The sequence below is a fragment of the Argentina silus genome, assembly GCF_951799395.1.
Source record: "Argentina silus genome assembly, chromosome: 8".
NCBI lineage: Eukaryota > Metazoa > Chordata > Actinopteri > Argentiniformes > Argentinidae > Argentina > Argentina silus.
In genome coordinates, this window is record NC_139662.1 from 17,313,598 (window position 1) to 17,335,604 (window position 22,007).

Consider the following 22,007-nt stretch of genomic DNA (forward strand, 5'->3'; position numbering starts at 1 on the left):
GCTGCACTGTAAATTTGAAAATGTACATACAGTATGCTACATTTTCTAACAGCGGAAAACATATTATTGTAAACAAACGTAAAATAGGTAAGGCCAGTGCTCGACCTTGACACCAGATTTTAGAAAGATAAGGCATTTTATCATATAAGTCATTGCGTACCCATCCAGCAAGGTAGATTTTGTGTTGTGTCACCTTACAAGAAATGGTACTAAGTGGTGTATCTTGAGGGCATGAGTAGAGACTATACACTATGAGGACCCAGACCAGGACCAAGTGTTTCGAGACCAGGATGAGACCAAGACTCCTCTCATGTAGTCTTGAGTGGTATCAAGACCAAGCCTGCAAGATCAAGACTGTGTGTGCTACATTGACAGGAAGAAAGGCATCATTCTGAAGTATAACCTCATACAATACTTCAGATCCACGTCCAAATATACAGCATTCTAAGCCCTTCTATCCACTTGTGGCTGTCACACACAATGTAGGACAATGGCAGGAGATGAGCAGCAGGTGTTCCTTATGTGGGATTTGACTTCAATTCACTACAACGCTTCTCTTATTTCAGACCTCTGTATCTGTGGTCATCAAATAGTTTGGCTCCAGCACCCCTTAGGAGATGATAGCTGGCTGCTCCAGTCTGCACTAGAAGGCAGTGTTTTGCTTTCAATAAGCCGCTGCATCAAGAGAGGGAGAGAAAGATAGATGGGGAGGAAAATATTTAATCCTACGGAATAATCTGTTAAGATGTGCGTGACAAGTCAGAGGCTTCCATTACATCAGGGAGAGGGAGGGAGAGAGAGAGGGAGGGAGGGAGGAAGTGTGGGAAGAGAGAGATAGAGAAAGGAAGAGAGATGGAAAGAGACAGAGGCACATATTTCTCAAGTGGAAACCAGAACCTTTAGATGTCTAGCAGTCTCTCTGTTTTCTTCACGTTGTTGTGACACTTTGGTTTCAGCTATCTATGGAGGAACTGGCTGAGTTGAACTGAATATTACATTAATAAAGTAGCGTACTGAGACGTCAGCGTTGTCAAACAATGCTCTCTCACTCTGTGGCAGATTGACCACAATTCCTCTACTCACTCTCATTCAAACTAGTCAAATAACGCCAAATAACTAGAGCTACAGCACATGCAATGGGACTTCTTTGAAGCCCATGTATTTGTGCGAGAATCCAATAAATGTGTGTGTGAGAGAGCGTGGAGGATATACGATGGGATGATGAAAGACCTAGCTTGCCTGAGAAGAGTCAGTTTTCCTCCTCAGATTAGCTGCATGCTTTAACAAGATTGTGTGGGCACGTGGGAGGAAGCTGGGAATGTCAGCTGATCATTGCTCGTTAAACCATGGGCTGCCCTAGATAGATAGAGGGAGTGTAGAGGAGAGAGACACAACTGCGAGCCAGCTCGCATGAAAAAAAATAAAAATCAGCCATCCACCATCACCACCATCGCCCCCCTTCTACTAGAGGCTTCCTCACACAAAGACAGCAACGAGGGGAGAGACAGAGAGAGGAGACACACAACCCCTCAATCAAAACGGGTGCACGTCAGCAAATGGGGAGTTTTCACCACTTGCCACAAGCTCCTTCCCTCTTCTCAATGAATCACAGGAGCAAAACATGCAATTGTTGGCACAATCACTTATGAATCCTACAGATGAACCCATAGCTGTGTTGACGACGTGCCATCTTTGTGTTAAAGAGGGAAGAGAGCAAGAAAGGAAGGAAAACTTCTAATGAACCTCACAACTTCTGACAGCTGGCAAAGTACTCACACTGCAGCACCCAACACAGTTGGTGAGATAATTAGCACCATTCCATTGGTTGTCGATTGGGGACGCTGTCTTGTCCTAGTGGGATTTGCATTATGGGCTTCAATTTGAGTTTGAGTGGCAACTTGTTTGTTCTACAGTATGTGTGTGTGGGCCTAAAGGATTAATATCACGAATCGTAACAGGGCCCAAATCCAGACATGTATTGCTTTATACAGTCACCATAAATTTGTTATGGATATAGGCTAAAGACCACATTATTATCTTGTACAAACAATGGGCTACTACACATAAAATAAGGAGTAACGGCGTTTGATGTATTCATGTTTAACTAATAAGGATTCCCATCATCATTTAATGATAATGGTTATATAGTAATTAAACCTCATTGCCATAAAGTAATAATGACTTTGAGCAGAATGAGATACAGGGTCTGCCATGCACCAACGCAATTATAAAATGGTCCATGATATATGCTATCATACAGTATGTACACACGAATGAAGTGGAGAGAAACTGAACTTACCTATTCCCCTTCCACTATGGAATAATAAAAACTGCTTACTCTATTACAATTACATAACAGGTAATACAATGTTATTGCTAGTTACTTCAGTGTTACTACACAGGTATAAGAGCAACTGATTGTTAAAGGGACATTACACTCAAGTTTGTCAGATGCTTACAGACCTCAATGGTAATACTCTACTGTCAATATGAGATCAAGTAAAAGTTAAGTATACATGACTTATTTGTGTGTTCTGATATCACATTGAGACATCTCTCAAATAGCCAATTAATACCATGGGATAAAATCTATGCGTATGAATGCGCTTGCCATGTCTTGTGTAAAACAAATGTATCACTCACAAGTTTTTGACAAGCCCATGGAAGCTGTGGTACATTAGACAAATTCCTTCTGTCAAAGTAGGTTCTCCTAATAACGAGTGACTGATTTCCCCCATGTCAAAGCCAGTTCATTACTGAAAAACGTCCTCATGATTACGGATCAGTGACCATCACTTCAAAAATGATGTCACAGCTTTAGCGTTCATTTGATTGCTCAAATAGAACTGCATAAACTATTACTTCACTTATTTTCACACAGGCTTGAGTTTGAGCACAGGGTGGAAACATAAAAGTGATACAAAAAATATCCTTTAGATATACCAAAATGAATAATTAAAAACCTAAGCTTCACTCGTCAGAAAGAGTGATGCTTAAAATGCTTTGAACAAGCTGAGGAGGAAGTGAATAAATACATAAATTGCGTGTTTGTGCACCATGCGCGCATAAAACCCACTGAATGGAAATTACACAGAGGGGATGAAAGGGGGAAGTAATTTGAACATAAACCGTGAACTGTCAGAAAAGCTTTTTAACTCTTCAATAGTAAAAACACATCTTACTGTGCCACTTCTCAAGTCGCAGGCAGCAGCCTTAGAAAGAAAGTGAACCACCAACAACTCTAGAAACAAATTGTATTTATATGCTGTATAGACAGTATATAAATTGCTTATACAGTATGAAAAACCATAACGTATTTATAGGTACACTCAGTGATGTGATTAAAAAAAATGAAAACTAGCCAAATTGAAGACAATTCACTTGCCAGAACTTTTGTCATGCGGATATCAAGTGGTACTGTGTGCCTAGAGAAATACTACGAATAAAACCTTGCTTGGGTGAAGCTGAAACATCTCTGAAGTAATTTCACTTCACATCATATCACTGAGTCTACCTTTAATGAAATACATTCCAAAGAGTTGCTACTGACTTCCTTTCAGCAACAGTGCATACTGTACATCCATTCATTTTTAATTCAATACTTAATGGAACAATCAATGTGTTTAAGGGACGCTAACCCTCTTGATGCCAAACTTAAGTGCTGAAAGACAGAGCTTGAAACAAACTAATTACGTTACGTTCACCCCAATCTCATGTGAACAGTAGTCATATCAGTCAGGCTTTTAACACAGAAGATAATTATATACATGCACTGTATAGGTTCAATATCCTCACTGAGAGACAGAGGTGTTTTATGTGAGAACGTTGACGGCATTCAAATGTAAAGTGATGAATCACAGGTGACAAAAATGGGTTGAGCTTAATGACTCTTCAGATGAATGAGACTTCTGAAAAAGCACAGGTAATAAGAGCTCTGTATTGTGCTCTTGGGCAGGGAACAGTGTGTGTGTGTGTGTGTGTGTGTGTGTGTGTGTGTGTGTGTGTGTGTGTGTGTGTGTGTGTGTGTGTGTGTGTGTGCACATGTGTGTGTGCACATGTGTGTGTCTGTGGTTGTGTGTGTGCGCTTTGTAGCAGCTCCTTAGCTCTATGGCAGATAAAAGTGTGTGCTTCATGGCAAGTTTGTCTCTAATTGGTTTCAGTCCAAACTTTGTTGTAAGAAGCGGTCTGGGTGCTTCTTCTCTGGGTCAGAGTTTCAGACGTAATGACTGAATAACTTACGATTTTCTTTCTTACCGTTGCAATAAGCTCACTTTCCCCCTGAGCACGCATGGGGTTTGCTCTTCCTGGTTCATGAAACACAGTAGATGATGAACTGTGTTCACAAGTGTTATCTGTGCTTTATTTTTCAAATGAGAGGTGAGAAAGCTTATTATTTTTATTTTTGGTTGTTGGAAAGGTAGATTGCATCACACTCATACTAAAATCGAGGTTAGTCATGTGTATGAAAGCTGACATTGATGATGCATATAATTGACACATAACGAGTGTTATAAAATGTGCCAGTGGGCCTTATCATAATTCAAACTGTGCTCTGAACTAATTTTCATACACTTCAGTTCTGAAGTGACTGTGGATACGCTCACAAGCCTTTTCACATTTTGACTCCTGCCTTTACACACTTGATGTCCTAATAATTTTGGTTAATTTAGCCTACTATTTGACCCAGTTTAAAGGAGCTTAGCACCAACAATAAAAGAGGTCAGCATTAAGTCTCGAGTCACTGAAGGCATAATCATAACTCCAGTTATGTGCATTTAACTCTAATTTTCACACAAAACCTTTAAACATTCAACTCTAATTTTCGCGCTTGGCCCATTGGAATCATTACATATGTTGACGAACTCTTGAAAGAAAATGCTGGGTATGCATAGGCCTACATAACACGTTATTAATAAGGAGGTGAACTACAGTGCCCTTCATAAGTATTTGAAAGAGGAAGCATTTTGTCTTCTTTTAGCTCTATACTCCAACAGTTTGGAGCTGTCCACTTCAGAATGTTTCACAGATGAGGTGGTATGCTGTAAACCTTGGGCAGATCCTTTTTTCTCTCTGATAAGGCAAGCTGATACCATTCTCTTTTCAAACAACATTCACAGCTCTTGTGTCTTGTTTCGGCAGCACTTCACACCGTGTGTCTGCTGTAGCAGCGGCATTGCGGTAGACCACCGCTGCGATGTTGTGCTGAACCTATTAACCACTTGCCCACAATACCCAGTGTCTGGTGAGGTCAATGGGTCGCAGACTTCAAGCAGTTATTGCATGCAAAGGATTGTCAACCAAATACTATTTGAGCATAATATGATTTTTTTCCAATACTTTCAGAGCCCTGAAATAGGGGGAGTATGTTTATAAATGTTGCACTTTCTAAATGGTGAGCCCAATCTGAAAAAAATTCCCAATTGTTTGATTTCAAATGCAAACTGTTGGACAGAGTTAAAGGAAGTCAAAATGCTTCCTCTTTCCAATACTTACATCAATCCTGCGATTACCATCACCTGTTATTTTATTGGTCAACGACATTCTGTACATGTATACTGTATAAAGACCACCTGCTTCGTCTATGTACACTATACAGTGTATCCACAAGTTATACATTGCCCCAATGTGCCCTGTTTTACATGTAAATTCTTTTAGGTATTGGTAGAGGCATCGGAGACAGGATGCCCCAGGGGGGAGAGGGTGTTCAGGCCTCTTTTGAACATAATGGGCGTGACCGATCGACAATCTATAGAAAGCTTCTGTTTGGGTAGGGCGGCACTACTTGGCGCAAATCCTATCAGATGATCCTATCAGATGAAGGTGGCATTGAACATGTCCATGGGATCCCGGCCCTTCTCAAGCTGACAAGTGCGCTTTTGTTCCTGGCCACAGTGTCGTTTCAGCGGGGGTCTGGGATGTGATGTGATGAATCATCGGTATCAAGGAGCTTCGGCAAATTCCTTGCTGGGATGTTGAGGCACACCTGCATCTTCATCCAATTCCCCAGTTCACCCACTGAAAAAAGGTGTGTAAAACTTAAACCTTTGTATTTGCTAAACTTTTGATTCACTTTAATTCCCCCTCGTTTCAAGATCACCCATGGTGTTCACAAAGCTAGAGAAGATTGACAGTCTTTAAAGATACTTTGGTGTAAGGAATGAGGCAGCCATGTCACATTGCGTCCGTATCAGCACAGTCTTTTATTTCCCCCAGTATCCACCACCTCCTAATAGGCAGAATAAATGAGGTGCCACTCAGGACATGGCAGTTCAAGTCGCACGGACAAGTCCCTGTATCTTGAATCTGGCTTTAGAGTGAGGGCGAAGGTGTGTCGTTGAAGGCAGGGTCTAATTTTACACATACACAGTGTGAGCTGCAACAGAAGCACTCTGGTTCATCCCAGTTGGGGCTTTGGGTGTCACTGGGTATGTTTAGAGAGAGAGAGAGAGAAAGAGAGAGAGAGAGAGAGAGAGAGAGAGAGAGAGAGAGATAGACACACACATTCACACACACGCACACGCACAAACACAGATAGACAGACAGACAGAAAGAGAGAAAGAGAGGGAGAGAAAGACAGACCGAGTGAGAGAGAGAGAGAGAGAGAGAGAGAGAGAGAGAGAGAGAGAGAGAGAGAGAGAGAGAGAGAGAGCGCGCTTCAACTCTTGCCTCAACCCTTTTCCAGGACTGTCTGCTTGAAGACACGGCTATCTCTGTCAAGGATCCTACACTTACTCAGGGAAAAGAGCCAGGAAAGAGATATTGTACACACAAGTTCCAACAGGACAGGAGAAGACTGTCTCCTAGTAGACTCCTCTTTTCCTTCATGAACACTGATCTGAATTGGCAAGTTGTCAAATATGTGAAAATGGGGGAAGGCAGGGCGATGTACAGTACAGCGACAATAACAAGGAAGGAAAGAAGACAAGGAAAGGAAGCCATGCAAGAGAATCGGGGCTCAGCCCAGTCTCCAATGCACTCAGGGATTCATTCACAGAGGTAGCGAGGCACCAGCTCTTCCCTTCACAAGTGGTCAGTGTGCAAGCCAACAGCACGAAATGACAATGATTAATGTGGTCATAAAACCAGTTGCCTTATTTTACTGCGTTTTCAGTGGATCAGATACCAAGGGAGCAGCCAGCCACGCTCGGCAAAGCGACCAGAAACTAGGTTTCTTCCGCGTTAAAAAAAACAAATCTCTCATCAAACATTGATGTCTCCTGCTCAACAAAAAATCCTCCTGGTTCCGAACTCGAGGTGTACACAACCTTCCGAACTGTACACATGGCAATAATTTCTAATGTGTGATTAGAACTTCTGCTGAAGTGTTGGCTTGCTTCATCATGTGCCACTTCCTGAGTGACAGGAGGGGTCTAAATTGCATCTTAATTTTAAAGGTGTAACATGAATAATACACCGCAATAAGGAACCAAAGTGCATAATCAACCCTAGCTAACCCAGTTTCCTGTGCGACTCCTTAAGTGGTTCTGATTTTTTCATGCTGCTATCGTAACATACCATACAGGGCTATAGCATGGCTATGCTGTCTTAAAACCCACAAAAACACCTGGGGCCGGTTTCACAGACAAGGCTTAAGCCTAGTCCTAGACTAAATAGCATCCTCAGTGGCGATTTGCCATTAAAAGTGTGAATTAGTCTATGACTTGGCTTAAGCCTTGTCTGTGAAACCGGCCCATTGTGTGATAACTCTCATCATGGCATTTACATGTTTTATTTAATGTGCTTACATGAAACTAATGACAAAACAAAAACTCACACAGCATAAATACTTTCGGATGTAGATACCTGGGTTCAAATGGTTCAAATGGTTCAAATGGTTCAAATGGTTCAAATGGTTCAAGCTGTGCTTGATTGAGTTTGCCTGGCACAATGGAACCAATGAAATAATCCCACAAGTGCAAACCCTGCCCACATGACAGTCAGACTCAAGCAAACACACAAAGTATTTGAAAGGATTTAAAATAATAATTTGACCCAGGTCTGGTAGATACAACATCTATAGATGTACCACATAGATGTATCTAGATAGATAGATAGATAGATAGAAACTTTATTTATCCCAGGGGGAAATTCAGGTTCCAAGTAGCGTACAGACATAGGGGTATCACACATAACATACACATACAACATACAACATTAGCAGTATTGTATACAGGAAAGACCATCTACAGACCACAGTACATGTTGAACATACATGTTTGTTACTTGAGGCTTTATAGGGTGTTCTCCTGAAGTCAATAACACAGTTTGATTAAATTAACTGAACTACTACTGTTAATCTAGACTCCTTCCCTGTTCCTATCCTCCGCTGTTAACTATTGATTGAGCATCTGATTGAGACCAAACTAACACCACCCTGTGATATTGCTCTATCCATTTGTACTGCACATGCACCGATGTGGTTTCCTCTTTCTCCATCTTCCTTTCATTCCTCAATCCCTTAGGCACTAAAATACAATTATTTGCTCAAAACCAAAGATCAGCAAAAATGATTCTTTTCTGGATAAAGCAATATGTCAGTTATGCTCAGGGGCAGATACATGCATGTTAACACCTCCAACAAGGAAATGCAGTATGGGTTTGCGTAGTCTAGAAAAAGCATTACGTTTGATCACACCCGTCTTACTGCAACTTTCTTTTGTGTGGACAGAAATGTCCAATACATAAAGCCCAATATTGCATCAGCTCAATTGGAGGAAGAACCTCTGCAATCAGGCAGTCACTAAGGCAGCTGGTCTTGTTATCAAACACCATAAAAACAGCGTGAGCGTAAGTGTATGAACTGTCTCTCATCAACATCCATATTGGATTCATCTGGGCCAGTGTTGACTGTGATAGATTGGGCCTGATCTTGGGTCTCACCATGCACAGTGTACTGTACTTCTCTCACAGTTCCTCTATTTCCTGCCTTCCATTTCTGGCACGGTCACAGGGGGAACGTTTTTAGAGTCTCTCTTCAAAGGATCCTTCGGCACGTACCTGCACCAAGGTACTTCAAAGTGAATCTATCAATTATAATACAGGAAACATATTCTAATTTGATTTAACCAGTGTGGCACGACCCAAACTGGTTAAAAAGGTGGATCCATGTTCAACCACTTTGATGTCATGTTATGAAACCGTTACAAAGAGTGTTTGATCCTGCCGATCCATTAGCTTGTCATTTTGGTTTATGTTCTTTGATTTGCTTTTATCATTGTTTATGGCTCTGCAAGTGCAGGGTGAAGCTTCTTATCACACACAAAAACTGGAAATCAGCTCCTATGGTACATATTTGCATGGAAGGTCTTTGAGAGGTGTGTAAACGTATTATTAAATATATATTAAATCAAAAGCAGTCACTGGGTTTCAGGGACAAGTCTGAAATGATACTGTAGAGTTAGAAAGCATGGTCAAATTCATATGCAATTTATTTTGGTTTCAAACTGTAAATATTTGTTCTTAAATACATCAATCCTACATATCTCTTGTAGAACAAGAAGACTAGTATCAGGTTTTATTGACTTTGAAGCCACAATCTTTAATCTGTCAAGCTGTTTTTTTGTATATATATACATTTATGATGATACTGTGTGACCATTGATTATTGAACATACTTATAGATGCCTCATGAGCTTAATATAAGTGTTTTACCTGTATAGCTGCTGTACAGCTTAAAAATATGTCTAAAACTCCCATGTTGATTTGCATGGCTAAATCATCTCTAAAAAATCATGGATAGATCGTCCTTCCCTGGTTTCAGAGTCTGGAGAGGCTCTCTGATGTTGTCCGCACAATGCATCGTTAATGAAAGGGCTGTGCCCTGTGCTGGTTGGTGTACACCCAGTACCTTATATATCAGAAGCTGGCTTGAATATGGTCTGCTAATATGGGTGTAAATGAGAGTCAGGAAAGTTGGGTTACTAGATCAGTGAGTGACTTGAATATTAAATAGAAAAAATGTTGAACTGTAAGGAGTAGGTCTTTGAATGTACACATACAGTAGGCATATGTGTGGAATTTTTTGCAAATCTGAATGAGTCAAGGGGAAAACTAACCTTATGGGCAAGAATACTTTTAAAAGCAACAGAATGCATTGCGCAAACTTATTTTTTTCAGTGAAACGCTCACTTTGTTGTTGATGTGTGCCTGATAGCTGGGATGCTCCAGCAAGCTACAAAACAGAGACTCTTGGGGCTGCATGGCGAAATAACAAATATCCTAATGTGTAAAAATTGTGTTTATTCTCTGAATCAAGCCTCTTCCCCTCACCACTAACCCACTTCCTTAAATAGATCCGCTCCTTTCACTCTCTCAAGTGTTCCAAAAAGAAAAATGCTTCTGGCTGCCTATGTCCTACATAATGTCATTATGTAAACCAAACTGGAAAAAAAAACCTGCTCACCACATAATCTACGACACAATTGACAGTTGACAATTGAGACTGAAGTTCATGCACAATCTGATTGAAAGCATAGATTGTTTAGGATGGCGTATGGATGGGTTCTTATACTATGGATATACTGTACAGTGTTGAAGATGGTGTTGAGAATATAGTAGAAATATTCTGGAAATAGTAATGATTGCGGATATTTTGTAGAAAATATATTTTTATAATGTGGCCAAAAGCACTTGGTGAAATGTGATTGAGTCTGACAAATGGACCTATTTCACCTTCTCTAAAAGCACATCTATCTGGTAAAAAAAGCAGACAAAGACATTTCTTACCTGCCGAGAAAACAATTTGATTCCTCATGTTTTATAATACACCAAATAGCCCAATGTTTGAGACACTTCAGTCACTCAGTGGTAATTTTTTGTTCAAAGTAGTAAGATGAAGAAAGTAATGGCCGCCTATACAAAGCCACAGACAAATGATTTGTACATAGTGTTTGTGCATTTCCTCTAAATCTTTGGGATATTGAAAGGCATCATCTCTTATTTACGTCGTTGCCTTTATCCAAAGTGAGTGACTGTACAGTAAATGCATACTGCACATGTTATGCCTACTGTGGTCCCAGCAGGAATCAAACCTACAACTTTGGCGTTGCTAGCACCATGCTCTACCAATTGAGCCACACAGGACCACTAGCACACATATAGGTGTGTCTGAGCTCACTACCACTTTCAAGTGCCATTTTGCAAAATTGCAAAACCTCGCCATGGTGCAGTATGCATCCGTCCATAAGGAGGATGGTTTTGGCACCCAGCTGTGCTGCTTGTATTGATTATATTGATGGTCACTTTGCTACTACTTGTATCATTATCGGCCTGGCGCGGTTCATCTAAAGCGATTACACAGTTATCTTGTACTCTGAGCTCCCCCCTCCCCACCCATACAATATCCTCACACCCCTCTCCACAGCAAGTGTCAATAAAGCGATGAGCATTTTGCTCAGCTGAGCCTGTCAGCTCAATGAAGACCCACATAAAACGAAGTGACAGCAGTTTTTCACGATGGACCCTTCCCTCTCACACACCATCCACATACATAACAGGTCACATTGAGCATATGGAACCTCACCTCCTATAGGAACATCCCTAGTTGCGCTTCCTTTTAGTGTCCCCTATTTCCCCTAGTATTTACTTAAAAATTACATGGTTACCAATTCTTTGAGGCGAGTAGCCTACTAAAAAGTACACATTGTGACTAAATATGTTTTTTTTTTTTTTAAATACTATGTAGATATACCAATTTAAACAATATTGTAAAATGAAGTGTCTCGAGAAAAAGGAGACAAAGACAGAATTGGGACACGTTATATTACTGAGGATGTGGAATGATGTGTAGTCCAACAACTTGCGAACCATGTTTCGATATATGTGTATGAACAAACTGTCCTTATTATGTCGATCAGTCAGAAAATAAACAAGGCTTTGAATGCACATTTAATGTATCCTCTTGTAGCCTCCTCCTCTCTGACCAGAGGCTCTTGAAAGGGAGGGGGCCTTCCCATTGGGGAGATGAAGGGATGGCGGAGGATGCGCCCGATTAAAATTGCATCAATGCATCTACTCGGGGAAGCCAGAATGTGACAGACTAACCATTCTAGTGGTAATCCCCAAATGTGCAATTTGATCTGATATTCGCAGAGCACTGTTTAAATGTGCATTAAGGTTATTACCTCTTTCATAATCCCACATCAAATGTTTTACAAGAAGGCGTTTAACTTGGGAGAAAAGTTAAATCGAAACTGAATACTCATTTTGTTCTGGGGAAAGGCCAAAAAGAACAACCATGTATTGCCTAAGACACCTGAATAGGATAAACTAAACGTCTTCTCTAAGTATGCTTCACAACTGCGTTTGTTAGTTAAAGGTTTTGTCTGAAGTGGAGGCCAACAAAACAAACTAATTCATTAGGAGAGTTGGTGAACGATGTGCTTCACACATGAAACTCAGCAAACACTCACTCTGTGTGCAGAATCCTCTGAGAAATTCACTTCTTTATCTTTGTCATTCCTTTAAAAAGTACTGGACTGTACCCTTGATGATTACAACTGCTGTCTTTCCATTCGGTATCAGTATCACACATTATCATGAGTATTATCTATTTCTGGTGGCATTGATATATCCAAATTGACTAGTTATTCATATCGTATCTATTCTCTCCCCTTGACTGGGGATGAGTGAAAATTACTTTTTAATTAGGCGTCTTAACCTCAACCTAATCATGTCATTACTTTTACCTGGCATCCCCATCAATAAACCTGACACTTTGTTCTATATTCTGACATGAGATATAAGTGGGTAACCCAGAATTCTGCGTCTCAAGTCAGATTGTGATCTCTAGATGAATGCATTGTGTATACCTTATTTGCACCAACAACCTGTGTGTCCCCTAAATGGGGCTTGAGTGTGCACAATTGATTACCACCCATTACTGCTCAGAGCCATTGGATTTCATCAGCTAGCACAGGTGTCTTGCGCGGATCAATCTCTATCAATTGAGGCTGGAGCAAAAGAATTCATCTCGGATAATGAAGACGGTTAACAACATTTTTCTGACGCACAAGCACTCCGAAAAACACTGCTTGTCTGATAACTTATCTAATTACCTCATGGCCTCACCTCTCTTATATTCTCTTTATTAGTTTTCTAAGCCCAAACGAGGCTCATTAGATGGCTGGCTCTAATTAGAGGACATATATCTGAAGGCTCCAGGGTTTCACATAATGCTTGCTGGGAAAAATAAAATACTATTAATCAATCTGGTTCGCCTGCTGAATATTCCAGACAGTGAAAAACAAAACCATGGCAACTAATTAAACCATGTTTTCTTTTTTTCCCCCCCCATCTCATTGGCTATGCATACATGGGGTTTGTTTCTGATAAGATTGGCATATGTTGAGGAGGATCATTCTGCACTGTAGGAAACCTTTCTTGAGTTCTCCTGGAGTCAAACACCGTTTAGTTTGTTACATCAACACATGGGTAAAAATGAGAGGTTTTTTCTTTTGATCTAATTAGTTGTGTAAACGCAGTTTAAGTTTCCTGGTGTATATAACATTTTCCACGTACAAAAATGTTCCGGGCAATTAGAGTGACGTGCTCCTGTTCATTCTTAATTTAGCAGTGTAAGAGGAAATATGTGCCAGCCTTATTCACAGGAGAAATACAGTAGGTTGCAGTCTCCAGTAGGTTGGATAGATGCTTTCTACTGTGCTGTAGAAACCTCCAGTAGTCCAAGAGGGTAATTGTATGCGTTAAATATATTATGACATGTTCTTACGGGACACATGTAGAGTAGCATATTGAGTTGAACATTTAGTTTTCAGAGAACTACATTTCATTAAAACACTCTCTCCTCTTTATTTTCACCCAGCTTCTAAGCCTTTTCCTAAGTAATCGTATGATCCTTAGGGATGTTTTGTGATTTCAGCCTATTGCAATGAAACATTTATATACAGCCTCATGGACTGCTGGCGTAACACTCATATATTCTTATTAAAAGAACAACTGCTTTGTGGATTGATTGAAATATTTCAGAATGTTAAATTATTTATTTTATTTTCTGCATCAAAAGTTTGCTTTGTTTTATCAGAGGGAGTACTTCCCGTGCCAATTTTAGTTAATACAAAGCAAATGTCAGAAGTCTTTCTATGTTTGACAGTAATTTATAGAATGAGCAAAGTTGATCATTGCACTTTTATTCTTTTAAGAAATGTCTCAAAAACATGTAACCCCAAAAATACTATCACATATTGAAGAGAAAGGAATATATTTGTTTTTGTAATTATTGTGGCAGTAGTGCACTTGATAATGCACTACTGCTGACTTGATGACTTGATGACTTGATGACTTGATGACTTGGAGCCACAAGAGCTGAATATCTTGATATCTGTAGAACTACTTGATTATTGTTTATTGTTTTAGGTTGAGTGGGCTTGCTTTATCCAGAACTGTTCAAAACACAACAAAATATGCATCTATTTGTCTTATAACACAAATAGATACAGTTATCTTGCAGATTATCATTTCGAATTGTTTCCTAATTTCTAGATAGTAGGAAATCAGTTAATTCAATGTTTTGCTTGAATAACGACTGCATCGCGATGGCTGACTGTGAGAGGAGGGAAAAAAAACCCTAATGAAAGGATAAAAAAGCATCCATATTGAATGACAAACAGAAATGTTTTTGTTTATTACCGCAATAAACATGATGATGGGAAATAATGTCATTATGATCCAACAAAGGATTAGGACGGCAGGAGAGAATGGCGTAATGGTTTGATGAGTGGATGGAGAACCTGGGTATGATGATGAGCAGCCTACTGTGAATTGGAGAAGCTGTAAACTGGAGCATGATGTAGAGAAAGCATCAATGGGTTGGGTTGAATGAGAAACAGGAGCAAGATCGTCAAGAGCTTACATAACCTCTAATGCACTGAAACTATTGACTAGAGGAGGACGGCTGTATTGACTGATCTGAATTGAGTGACTTTCATGGTCAATTTCGCCCAGGCTTCTAGCTGAGGGTGTCGATTCATCCCTAGCCTTCTGGCGAAAAGGAAATGAGTTCCCTCCTCCAATTGATGGTCTGCTTTGGAGACTGGATGCATGTTTTGCTCCCTCTCTGTCTCTCTCTTTGTCTCTCTCTCTGTCTCTCTCTCTCTCTCTCTCTCTCTCTCTCTCTCTCTCTCTCTCTCTCTCTCTCACATGCACAGCACACACACACACACTTGCACGCATGCACGCGCACACACACACACACACACACACACACACACACACACACACACACACACACACACAACCACAGAGGGTTCAAGTTAAAACTGGCTGTCTCATCCACCAGCTTTCTGAGAAGCCATGTGATGCGGAGCCTTTGTTAGTTCTCCCTTGGGTTCTCTCGCTAAAGAGCTTTGGCTACTGGGAGACTCAGGGAGAAGTGTAAGGATAAAGTTAATTAAAAATGCAAAAGAACATCAGCACACACTTCCCTCAAAGCGAGCACTCTCATGCTCTCTTCTGGTATGTACCAGAAAAAGTACTTTTTCTCCACTGCAGTCATTTTCAGGGCAATTTGTTCTTACATGGGCTGACCGGACCACATGTTAAGTTCGAAGATGGCAACACAGAGCACTATACATTTATATGACATTTGTTGAAGAGGCTTTGCTCTAATCTTCTGAACATAGAAAATGTACAACTCAAATGACACATTTTAAGCAGCACAAAAATAAATAAATAAACAAAATACATGATTTCAAGTACCATGAAAAGTGTATGATAATGATAATATTTACTTTATATCAATTGTGTGAAACATGGACACACATTTTTCCAAAGGCATTATACGAAGGAATGCAAACCTTTCATGCCTGACTCGAGTTATAATTGAAATAATTATGAATTATGATGTGTTTGGAATGTAATTTTGTCCATCTGATCACCCCGGTTAAGATCCTAATCATTTCCATAAAGGGCAGAACAGTGAGTTATGTGTCATCTGCCTAGTCCTAGGATTAACATGCTAGTTCAATGGTTCTGAATTGTTTCTTTTTCATTGTCAATATTGAAAGCCTGATGGGCCTGATATAATACCACACAAACATGTAAGAGGAGAGGGTTGCTGGGTGTTACACTACTCTAAATCTAATCCTGATGGATTTTTCTTTTTCCTCTGTATGTAAGCTTCACAGACCATAAAATTACAGACTTCATTGCTAGGCAACTAGTCTTTGCACAGAGAGGGGAAGAGAGAGCCAGAAAGAGAGAGAGAAACACTGGGCTATGTTTGCTGTTTGTTGTTAGAGATCTGGTGCTAGTGGGAGTACAGACAACTAAATGAGAACAAATGATAAATAAATTAAAAAAGAAAACCAATACAAAGTAATTGAATAACGTCTTTAATCACATCTATTAAACATCTATCACAGATTCCAACAGAAACATGTAAAACTTGTCCACGTTAAAGTGATGTTCCTAATATTAGCAATCCCCTCCAGATTGCTTCGCAGAATATTAACTGATCTCGCGCTGTGAGATTACCATACTGTAAATTGACTGGGCAGAGTACAGAGGGAGAAGGACCTCTCAGGAGAGTGGAAATGATGAGGTAATCATTCACCCTGATTTGAATTAATAAGGCCTCATTAAGCAGTCAGAGACGCTGCAGCAGAGAGAGAATCACAGGCTCTGCGTGGATCGCCCCATCCACTTACACAGAGTCATGGGTCTCCCAAACAAGGAGCACGCCACGGTTCTCAGAGATCACTCAGGGTATCATGTCTAATTTGTAGATACACATTTGACTGATCTGAGATGCATGGGAATTGCTCAATGGTTCAGAAGTGTTTTTTGTGTGCTGGATCTCGACGTCTGTTCTCTACCTCTTCAGATGGTTACAGTAGCTAAGGTTGAGGAACATTGGAGATTAATGTAAATAGATTTGAATTTGCGTAAGCAAGAGTTTACTATTGTTAGTTGGATACAGGTACATGCCTACTGGATTAGTGCTGACTACATTTGAGTACAGTTTAGCTTACTAATTGAGGGTTAGGGTTAGGGTTATTTTTGTTTGCCCTATTGGCATGCTCCTGTTTAGAGTACACCTTCAAAACATTCTGAAGCAGTTGCATATCTGAGTCAACTGAAAATGCATGTTGCATGTGTAAGCTTGGGCTGAACTCTGGACTGGACCCCTCTGTAGCCGGAAGTCTATTTGGACCTCTTTCACTTTCTTCAGCTGTCAACAGCCCTTCATGCTTCCCCCTTGCAAAGTACAGTACCTTAAAGTACAGTACATGGGCAATACCACACAAACAGTGAGAACGGTCATTAAATGACAGGGGATCTATATCACATAGAATACACACATTACATCAGGACTTGATGTTTTGTCTCTCCCTGTCTGTTTTGAAAGTTCGATAGGTTCTCTGGCAGTGGATCTCGGAGGAGCAGCAGGGAGAATTGTTTCATGGAGTGGAAGCCTGTGGTTTTGGTTTTATTCCCGGGGTGCACTTGCCCGAGCGGACTGAAGGGCACTCTGGTTCAGAAAGCGCCCCATCTCTGTTCACTCTGAGTAGATGTGACAGGTAGCCATGGAAAAAAACGCAACAGGGACACAGCACTGACATTACGGACATGAAAACCATTGTGTCTCTGATAGCTTTTTTCATTCGACATGGGATCACCATCGGAACACATCCAACCAGAAAGCTGGGAACAGCTACAGTTTGAAGTGTTTACTGCCGTCAACCTCAAACTTCAAAATCAAATCAGAAAACATTGCGAGACAAATGAAAGCATTAAAGCTCAAGTTGAAAGAAAATGTTGCCCTGTGTTAAGAGGCATTTATCATTGATGAAGGAGCAGGTCTCAGTTTCTTCTGAGTGTCGTAGCAACAGGGTCCAAAAAGGGAATGGGGCACACAATTAATATTACAAGAAGTAAGTTATTGCCATGCTTCATTCATTAACCTACTAACTCTGCAAATCGCCTAAAAGGCAGGGGTACCCTTTCAACTTGTTGAAGACTATAAAACAAACCTTTAAAATCAACTATTTTTCAACATCAACAGGGTATCAATGATGACTGTGTCATGCTGTTAGCAGGTTACATGTAGAGACGGTTACACACAGTGCAGCAGCAGACGAGAAGACAAATCACATGACTTAACATCTTCAGCCAACATGACCCCAATGGCCAGACCAACTGAAGAGATACAGTGCTGCCAGCAGTCACAGGCCTTTTCACACTGCGCTTAGTCTAGGGTAAGAGCTCCCTTAGCTGCAGGCTAAGAGAGCTTTTAGCCTGGGGCTAAGCAACCGTTCACACTTACACTTTCTTAAATGGGCTAGCACTGACTTTATCCCAAGGCCAGCTGGCCCTGCTCTGGACCAGGGTTAGCACTGACTTTTCGCACTGACCCAGGAATCTCCACACAACACGCGCCGTCAACATGCACCATCAAGCCAAAAATAGCCAGTGTGAAAAAACGTCAGGGTTAACTGCAATGGAATGCTATCATCTAATCACACAGCTGGACTGTTACCATGGTATTTTCTGGTATTTGGTAATTTGTTCTCATGGTTACTGCTAACAAGTTAAAACTCAAATATCCAATACATTTTTCTTTTTGTCTAATTTAGTTATTGGTTTCCGTCCCGACGGTGCACTAGCAAGATAGCTAGCTAGCCAATTTGCATGTTTAGAATGGTCGCATGTTACCATGGTTATTCAGTTAACCGCCGTGCTTCGATGCACAAGTGTGAATCGTTGGCCTAGGGTTAACACTAAGCCCAGGGTTAACAAATGTGTGGTGAATCAAGAGTAAGCTAGCCATGGGCCAGTCTTGGGCTAAGCTATGAAACTGCAGTGAGAAAAGCCCTATTGAAAGCAAACCTTCTTAGAACTTGTGGTTCTCACCAGTGAAGATATCTATTCTTTGGAAAATAAGCATTGTTCTGAAGCGACATCCATAGGACAGATGGTGAGCTACCTATCAAACAAGATTTGTTTGTCTTACAAAGACATAAAGAAAAAAGCAAAGTCACATTCTGTCACACAGTGGGACCAATAACATACTTAAAATCTCAATACTACTTTGATGGTTGAATTCCTGCAAAAGATGAAACAAATGAACAAGTCATTGAACTGCAGTCAAACTAAATAAAAGTTTTGCTCAAAAAGTGCTGAGAAAATGTGTGAACAGAAAACTGCACCTGCATTATGAGAGCCCTCTTTTGTATTGTTTAATAGCCATGTTTGATAAGAGAGTTTAGGGAAGATGCATGATTTTATGCAAAGCCATGTCATATTAATATGGTAAAGGCACACGTGACTACGCATATCATTCTGTATACATCCATTAGCCTCGCTTCGCCTCAGGCATCTGAAAGCAGGCAGACACTGCATCATCTCAGCCACAAATTTGCCAAGAGCCTTGTTCTTACGATGACATTTACATTTCGGCTGCAGAATGTGATAGATAGATAGATAGATAGATAAATAGATAGATAGATAGATAGATAGATAGATAGATAGATAGATAGATAGATAGATAGATAGATACTTTATTGATCCCCGAGGGGAAATTAAGGCGTTACAGCAGCTCACATCACAAACAACAACAACAAAATAAAGTGACAATACAATAATAAAATAAAATAGACATAAAATGACATTTGAAACATTATATACAGTAAGAACAGTCCAGTTTGATTTAACATCCCCCAGCCTGACTCTGATCACCCCGATCGAGTTGTACAGTCTTATTGTGGCAGGCAGAAAAGATCTCCTATAGCGCTCCTTAGTGCAATGTGGTTGTAGCAATCTGTTGCTAAAGGAGCTTCTCTGCTCTGCCACAGTGTCATGTAGGGTATGGGAGGGATTGTCCATGATGGCCGGGAGTTTGGTCCTCATCCTCCTATTGGCCACCTCCTCCACAGTGTCCTGCGGTGAACAGGTGAGCTGGTCAACCACACGAAGAGAAGACACAATCACGGCTGATTTGAATTTTGGGTCGCGGTTCCTTTCTACTCGTGCAGTGTGAGTGGTGCCACGGGGCGATATAAGAAAGTCAACCAATGGGAATCCAGCATGCTGTAAACATGTTTGGAACCATAGCCTACTTATAGAACACTTACAGTAATGGAGCTCTGGCAGGACCAAAGCTACCTTTTTGATATAGCGAAAATGATCAAGATGTAGAAAATTCCAAATCATTTCGGTAGCACTTTACATGAAGGTACCCTTTGTAAAGTAAATAGTTGATAAATCATTTATACCCGGTTCATTATTCAGTTATGAACAATTTACAAACAGTTATAACTCTTTTGTTTAGATTGTTTGATATTCACTTGGTGCTTGTCAAATGGGGTGCTTGCAATCAGGAGCCAGTTATCAATGCTTTATAAATGCACTTATACATGCTTTGAAAAAACCCTAACCCTAACCCTGATGTGAAATCATGTAACATTATTTGAATGGTTGCACAGTGGTTGCACTGTTAAGAAATTGTATTTGCTAGTTTTTATACTGGATTTGTATAATTGTGGGTGTAATTACTCTTAATTAATATAAGTCGTTCCTACATTTACCATCATATGGTAGGAACCGAGATTCTCCACTGATTAATCCTGGTATTGCAAGACCTCTTTGGACAACAGTATGACTAGCAGACCAGTTTTCTCTATGCCATTTAGCTGACGTTTTTATCCAAAGCGACTTCCCTTGTAGTGAGTGCATACATTTTTCAGTATATATGGTCTCAGCGGGAATCAAACAACCTAAGCATTGTAGCGCCTTGCTCTACCATCTGAGCCACAAAAACATCTGCAAAGCCTCTTTCCTACACCTGAAAAACATTTAAAAACTGTGACCCTCGCACAGCCTGATGCAGAGAAGGTCATCCACGCCTTTGTCTCCTCAAGGCTGGATTAGTATATTTTTTTAAAGTATCCCCATGAAGAGCCTGCAAAAGCTCCAATATATCCAGAACAGCGCTGCCCGGATCATGATAAGAGTGCAGAAACATGAACATATCATCCCTGTTTTGAAGTCCCTGCACCTCCAGACAGTGCAGAAGCTCTCCTGCAAAACAGGACGAAAAACTCACCTCTTCAGACGGGCCTTCCTGTAGTCTTCTAAATTGTTTATAGTGTATTGTGTTTTTCTTTCTCTTTTTTCTGTTGTTTAAATGCACTCAATTCTATGTGCTTTGAGATTGATCAAATGAAAAGTGCTTTACAAATAAAATGTATTATTATTATAATTATAATTATTATTATTAATATTATTATTATTATTATAGTATCAACAAACATGAATAAACAGTTAGGATTAGGGTGAATTATTGTACTTATTATGAATGAGGCAATGTTGGATCACTTTGATGTCCCCTGTGAACATTTATTACTGTTCATAATTGCTTATGAAAGGTTACAGTAGGTTACTTAACTTGAATTGCATTATTTTAGATGTTATAGGTAGACATTAATTATGCTCAGTTACAAATGTTTGTTTGTAACTCATGAATTCATGTTAATAACTCATTAATAAATGGTTAACAGTGTTATACTTTACATTAGGGTGACATTTCATCAGTTATAAATATTGGCAACCCATTAATACATGTTGGTAAGTCATTAATAAGTTATCAACAGCGTTACACTTTAAATTAAGGTGACGTTTTTCAACCCAAATTCTCCTAAGTTTTAGACTTTTTCTTAGAGCATAAGAAGACTATGGCTCCAGCTGAAATGTCTTACTATTTCGTGGCCAGTGCCATTATTGCTGTTGTCCTGGCAATGAAGAAACATTGAAGGTTTGAGGGCGAGAGGGGGCTCTGTTGCACCGGCCAGTGTGAGAGCTACCATCGGGTCTGCTTGTGACGTGGGTAATTTGTCTTGCAGTATGACACCCTCTCATCGGGTGGATTTGTCTGTGTTTGTGAAAATCGCAGTGTTCGTCTGGCTTTAAAAACATTTCCCCTTTTAAGTAAATCCACTTTCACACAATGCTCCCTTTTTTTAACAAGTGACCTCAGTGGCATGAAACACCCT